The sequence below is a fragment of the Meles meles genome, chromosome 14, assembly GCF_922984935.1.
Source record: "Meles meles chromosome 14, mMelMel3.1 paternal haplotype, whole genome shotgun sequence".
Taxonomy (NCBI): domain Eukaryota; kingdom Metazoa; phylum Chordata; class Mammalia; order Carnivora; family Mustelidae; genus Meles; species Meles meles.
In genome coordinates, this window is record NC_060079.1 from 28,903,140 (window position 1) to 28,909,806 (window position 6,667).

General features: G+C 48.6%; 1 non-coding gene across 1 annotated transcript; it reads left to right on the forward strand.

The window, feature by feature from the left end:
• The first annotated feature begins 6,048 nt into the window (after positions 1 to 6,048).
• On the forward strand, positions 6,049 to 6,120 carry TRNAE-UUC. The gene has a single exon. It is a non-coding gene; the product is annotated as a tRNA-Glu (tRNA).
• The last annotated feature ends 547 nt before the right edge of the window (positions 6,121 to 6,667 follow it).

The window sequence follows — 6,667 nt, forward strand, 5'->3', positions numbered from 1 at the left end:
AATGATCTGGCACATAGTGTATCCTATATGTAATAGCTATTATTTTTATATCAAGCACTGTCAGATATATACTGGGTGCCATGACGAACACTGAACTTGACATAATTTCTGGCTGTGGATCTATTGATGGGAATTGAGACAGATTATTTCACAGGGCAAGAAGAAATGAGTTTAGAAAACTCACTCAACTCAGAACTACTGGTGGGAAGTTAAGAAATGAACCAGAAATAGTTTTAACCTCCCATCCAATTTGATTTCCACCAACCACCTAAGTGGCAAAGTAAATGAATTGAAGTCTCAGAGAGCCATAATTTCGATATTTGAGCCATTGTCGCACAGAACAGGAAACTACAATGCTGGCCACGTGTTCTGGATGCCAGGCCACGGAGTACCAAGACTCGTACCACTCCAGAGTATGGCTCTCCAGAAAAATGAGAAAACTTCTCTCTCTGTCCCAGGGCTAGACCCTGGTAGGAGCATACAAACAGGGGAGTAAGAAGACAGACGGTCTGCCAAAGCTCTCCCTGTCTTCTGTGAGCACAGCAGATGAAAGGAAGGTATTAGGGAAAAAAAGTGAGCGTCTGTGAGGTGGGGAAGAAGATTAGCAGACAGCGATGTGGTTTCTTGTTCTACGCTGTAGTTGTTCAGATGTTGAAATTATGGCCCCCTGAGACCCTTTGTTGCCTTGCCACTTAACGTGCTATGTGAAAACCAAGACTATTCCTCTGGGACTCATTGACGGACTGATTCCCAAACGGAGAAACGAATCAAATAAGCAACCACTCCAGCACTGACCGAGTGTCGCTGATATGTCAGGAAAGATACCATGCTGTAGAGATTATTTTTTCCTGGCTGAAGGATAGTTTCTCCCTGTGGTTTGTTGATTTGGGGAAAAAAGTAACCTTTATTATGAGAGTCCCCAAAGAAACAAAGATATCTTAGGAGGACTGATTCATTCAGTAAATGGTTCTGGGTGCCAAGCACTGTGCTAGAAGCTGGGACAGAAGAAGAACCAGACTCTGCTTTAGGAGCTTATAGACCGCCACAGAGAGAAGCAGGGAGTTCGTCCGCCTCATGATTTAGTGGAGTACATGCACAGAACAGCACCTAACCCATTTTCAAGGAGTTCAAGGGTATTTGCCCTCAATCATAGGATGAGTAGGAGTTACGAGATTTGGGGTAGAGGTGAAAGGCAGAGTTATATAATCTAAACTAGCCCCGAGGAAACTGTCATCTCAATGGCATCCTGAGCTCAGATCCAGTTTTAGAAACTGAACCTAGTGTTAGGCCATGAAGTTGAACTCACCCCACCTGGTCAGCAGGGGCAGGTGCTGTTGTTACCCAAAAGAGCTTAGAGGTTAACTTGGAGCCGTAAGCTGGGTCTGTGCTGGCCGGAGCTCTCCCTGGGAGAGCGGAATTTAATTGGTGCTTATTTTCAGTGCCCTTAGAAAGGGTGACTCTTGGGCCCCCAGAAATAGTAAGCGTCCTAACTCCTAAATGACTGGCAGGCAGGGACCTGAATCGCACCCAGCACTTGGGCTAATAGAGATGCCCAGCAAGTACAATATGTTTGGGGCTTTTTCCCAGTATCAAATGAGACGGCCCTAGACGCATGGGAACAGGAGTAGCTGTTCCTTGTGTCAACAAGGAGGCTTTGTGTGTGTGTGTGTGTGTGTGTGTGTGTGTAACTAAAGAAATGCCGCTCACTTACTGGTCTGGCTAAAATTCAAAAATCTGTTTTTTTTTTTCCTCCTCCCAGGAACATTTTGTTCATGCTGGTGGTTAAAAGGGGGCAGCTTTCACATAGAAGTACAGCAGGAAGTATTTAAGTTGGTTAAAAGGAAGGACTCTTTGGTAGAATGATTGAGTGCAGGACTGGGTTCCCAGGGGGATTATGGAGTCCAATTTTTATTCATGGACTTTCCTATTAAATAACTCAAATAATAAGGGTGGCAAGGCATTTTAGCCCACTTTTTTAAAGTCCTGCGCTTTGGGATTCAGAGGAAATGGGAGTGACTTGTGACCAGGAGGACCCAAGGCAGCTTCATGGGGATGAGCTGGCCTTGAAATTGGGGTCAGACGTGGAAAGAAGATTGGGGAGGGCAGTACACAGATAGGCAGAGCGAAGGGATCAGGGCGGGAAAGCACTCTGGACAAGTGGCATGGAGCACAGAGGGAGACTTGGAAAGTGGTGTCTGAAGGGGGCTCCTGGAGGATAATATTAGCAGAGTATGGAAGAACTGGATTATGGAAAGCGTGGAAGGCTTGGCCAGATTTTTACCTGTCAATCTGAAATTGTCAGGAGGCAATAATTAAGCAAGAGTGTTTTATTTGGGATCAAAGAATTGCAATTTGGGTTGCACAGGCAACCCAAATCATGTCTAGGGACACTAGGGGGCAAAAGTCAGGGATTTAAAAAAAAATTTGTTTAAATTTATTTCTTATTTTTTATAAACATATAATGTATTTTTATCCCCAGGGGTACAGGTCTGTGAATCGCCAGGTTTACACACTTCACAGCACTCACCATAGCACATACCCTCCCCAATGTCCATAACCCCACCCCCCTCTCCCAACTCCCTCCCCCCAGCAACCCTTGGTTTGTTTTGTGAGATTAAGAGTCACTTATGGTTTTTCTCCCTCCCAATCCCATCTCCTTTCATTTATTCTTCTCCTACCCCCGTAAACCCCCATGTTGCATCTCCATGTCCTCATATCAGGGAGATCATATGATAGTTGTCTTTCTCCGATTGAAAAGTCAGCGATTTTTGAAGCAAAAACAGAATGCTCATATGCATTGCTTATAAAGAATTTTTGATTTGGTGGCCGAAAGCTAGTCTTGGCAGGATATATGTGGTTGCTGAGTCTATCACTAAGCAAACTCTCTTATGGTGGCAAATTGCAGGCGTTGGGGCTCAGCCCCTGGAGTTATTTGCAGTTTGGCCCAGTTCAAACGCATGCTGTTCCACCAGTGAGGACGTGCATAAGGCCCATCTCCTTAATGACTCCAGGCTCGGTTTTAAAACCCTGTGACACAAGTGACCCCTTTTTTCACCTTTCCTCGCCTGACCTCATTTCACCTTTCACATACTCAGTAGGCAACTACAAGCTTTTTTTTTTTTTCAGTTTTTTTAAAAGATTTTATTTATTTATTTATTTATTTGTCAGAGAGAGAGAGAGAGCGCACAAGCACACAGAGTGGCAGGCAGAGGCAGAGAGAAAAGCAGGCTTGCCGTCCAGCAAGGAGCCCGATGCGGGACTCGATTCCACAACCCTGGGATCATGACCTGAGCCGAAGGCAGTGGCTTAACCAACTGAGCCACCTGGGTGTTCTTTTTTCAGGTTTTTTGAGCAGGAAAAGGAAATGATGGACAGTGTGCTTTAGGGATCATGGTCTTTTACAGACTTACAGTTTTAGGGAACTCATAGTTCCTTTAGTGTTTCTCAAACTCTAGTGGCATAAGAATCATCGCAGGAGTGCTTGTCAAAAATTCAGTCTCCGAGGCCCCCGCTCCCAGAAGTTCTCAGGTGGAAGTTCTGGGTAGGGTTGGGAATCTGCAGTTAAACTCTGCCCCTGGTGATCCTGGTACCACTGGTGAAAGACCTACACTGGGAGAGCTTGGCTGGCCTCCTGGGAGACGCTGTGTAAGGACCCTAAGCACGAAGCCTTGGAGAAGCACTGAGAAAGAGGGTCAGCTCTAGAACACTCTCAGGCCCAGAAAGCAGGAAGCCAACTTTTAACTTCGTACCAATCCAGGAGGATTTCACTTCCCTGTTCTGTTGCCCTCCCTACACTCCAATCTTGGAGGGCCTTGGAGTCTCCAAAGGAAGAAGGTCAAAGTGAAATAAGAAGTGATCACACCCTGTTCCCTGGACAGTAAACCTTGGCTGGGTGTTGTGTGGGTAAATATTGAAGCAGTGCACCACTCTTTTTTAAGCAGCACACCATGTCCCGAGGGAGGAAGCCCTGCCTTGCAGCATTTGCCTCTTCGCTGTGGTATAACACTCCCAGCATGGCCATCCCAGGCCACAGGTTATCCATGTGATATCACTGAGCACAGACTGGGGACCAAGCAGCCCACAGTGGGATCCTGTGAGCCGACAGGAGCCCGAGCCAGCTCACACCCAGTGTTCCTAGCCTGAAATCATGCTCAAGGTGGCATGGAGGGGCAGAACTATCTAAAAATGAAGACTGAGTCGCTGAAAAGCATATGGTTCTGCCCTGCACTTTATTATTTAAAGTGCCCATAGGGCTTTTCATTACTGCCCAAGTTTTCACCCAGTGACAGGGAGAAAAACTGAACAGATTTCAGTTTAGGGAGAGTGAGAGACAAAGATAAAATCGTATTTGGTTATATCCTAAAGATGGTGCCTGTTCAATGTATGGGTTACATTGGGAACTTTCTGTTTGTTTGTTTAAAGATTTCATTTACTTATTTGAGAGACAGTGAGAATGCATGAGCAGAGGGGAGAGGCAGAGGCAGCTCCCCGCTGAACAGGAGCCACTCAGGTGCCCCCACCTAGGGAAATTTTATCTTAAAAACTTGCAAGACACTTTTTAAAAAGATTATTGTCAAATGTTAATACACAACTGAAAGGTACATGAGAAATCATGGTCCTTAACTGAGAACCGGCAGGATGTAAGCTATTCTGTAATTGATGAGGTTTGCTTTGGAGATTTTTCTTTAGTGTTCCCAGACGTCCCCAAAAGAAGACAACTATCTCACTGATTAAAAAACCAATGAAACTGTTCAAAGATGCAAAGATAGTACAGGAAGAACCACCAGAGACTGGGATAAGAGAGGGATAAGACCCATCTCTTAGGTACAATGTGAGAATTAAGTGAACAGACATATTTGACTGTGTCTAACACCCACAGTAGGTCTGCAGGCAGTGGGTTCTAGTTTCTCGTCGGCGCTTCATGCAGTTTCAGATGGGTTATGTTCACTCCCTGTGAGGGAGCTTCATCTGTGGTCGTAAGTGCTAGGCGGAATAGTTCCTATTTCGGGTCTCTCATTGCCCCTCCCCTCTTGCCGCTGAATGTCACAAGTGAAGCCTTCGAGAGAGCCTCAGGTAGTTGGGGAGAGAGCCAGGACCTGCAGTTTCTTTGGCAGGTGGGGGGAGTGGGCTTTTCATTGGGCCCCCAAGTGTCCGCCGCTGGCAAAAACAGCTTGTGTGTGGCCTAAGCCACAACGAGGACCCCAGAACCGTAGCTCTCCCACGCCGGCTATCCCGAATAACTGACTCTTTGGACTCGCCTAATGCAAACAGTAGATGGCTAACGCGTACACTGCTCCCAGTGAAATGCTCCTTCAACCCCAGACAGGTTCGGAAACCACAACGAATTTCCATCCACCACGACTGCCTGCGGGAAGAGGCCTTCCTCCAGGTTCATAAGCTACTTTTACAAACCACCGTCGCCTGCTTTGGGTGACACAGATCCTGCCTTTTGCCGCTGAGTCAACAGATCCGGAACGCCGCGGGCTTCCAGGCAGCCCTCGTTTCCGCTTCTGGAGAGGAAAGAGCAACTTTCCCGGGCCGAGCCGGGGCACAGCAGGACCCCAGGGGCGGCCGGCGGGCGCGCAGCTCGTCCCGGGGCGGAGGCTCCGCGTGGCTGCACGGCTGCCAGGGCGGCTGCTCGCGGCCGGGACAACGGCTTCGGCCCGGCCTCCGCTGGGGCGGGGTGACGACTCTGCGCGGCCCCGGTTTCTCATTCCCGAGTCTAACCCTCAAACACCAGTCCTGTCGCGTTCTGAGGGGTTTCCTGTGCGGAATGAGGAACAATGACTCATCCAGTCGAGGGTCTACTCGGTGTAGACGCGGCATCTAGAACCAGGGGACTGCATGAGATCACAAAGGACGCGAGGGTGGGAAGATTCCGCAGCCCTCAGCCGGGAGCAGAGTACAGCGGGGCGACAAGGGGTTAAGGGCACCTCTGGATCCCCGCAGGCGCAGAAAGAAGCCTGACGCCGAAGGACCCAGGAAGCGGCGGGCGGAAGCCGCTGTGAACGACTCAATTTACCTAGACTTACTGCTTCTCTCGTCGTCTCCCACATGGTCTAGCGGTTAGGATTCCTGGTTTTCACCCAGGCGGCCCGGGTTCGACTCCCGGTGTGGGAATGCCAATCCTTTTAGGAAAAAGAGAAACCAATTTAGGCCCTCCTCAGCCAGCAGAAGGCTGGTGTTTATAGAAAAACCTATAACCCAATTTCAGAGCAGCAGGGAAGCTGGGGCCTGAAGGGAATCAGGGTCTCCCTCCCCAAACCGGGCGCCCCCGGCGGAAGCGGGCGGCAAGGCAGTAGCTGCGACGGTGAGGAAGTTTAGCTTTTGAAATGGGGGATTTAAATCCGAGTGAAGAAGATGGGTCTGGTGCTAAAGCACACGTTCCAGCAGGTACTACCGATGTAATTGCCCCTTGTTCTGTGGACATGGAGCAGATGACCAAAAAGTGCTCTTCTTTGAAAGAAAAAGAAAAGACGCATGGTGGAGGGGGGGCATTATAAGGCTTTTAAGTTGCCTAAAGCCATTCTACTGAGGACAGCAAGATTGCCAGAAAAGACGTGTTATTAAGGGCAGAGGAGCTCAGTGTTGGACCTATGGCGTTCGCCATCCGAAGAGCTCACTGAACTGGTTCCGTGGGGAGAGGGAGGGAGGGAAAGGGAAACTT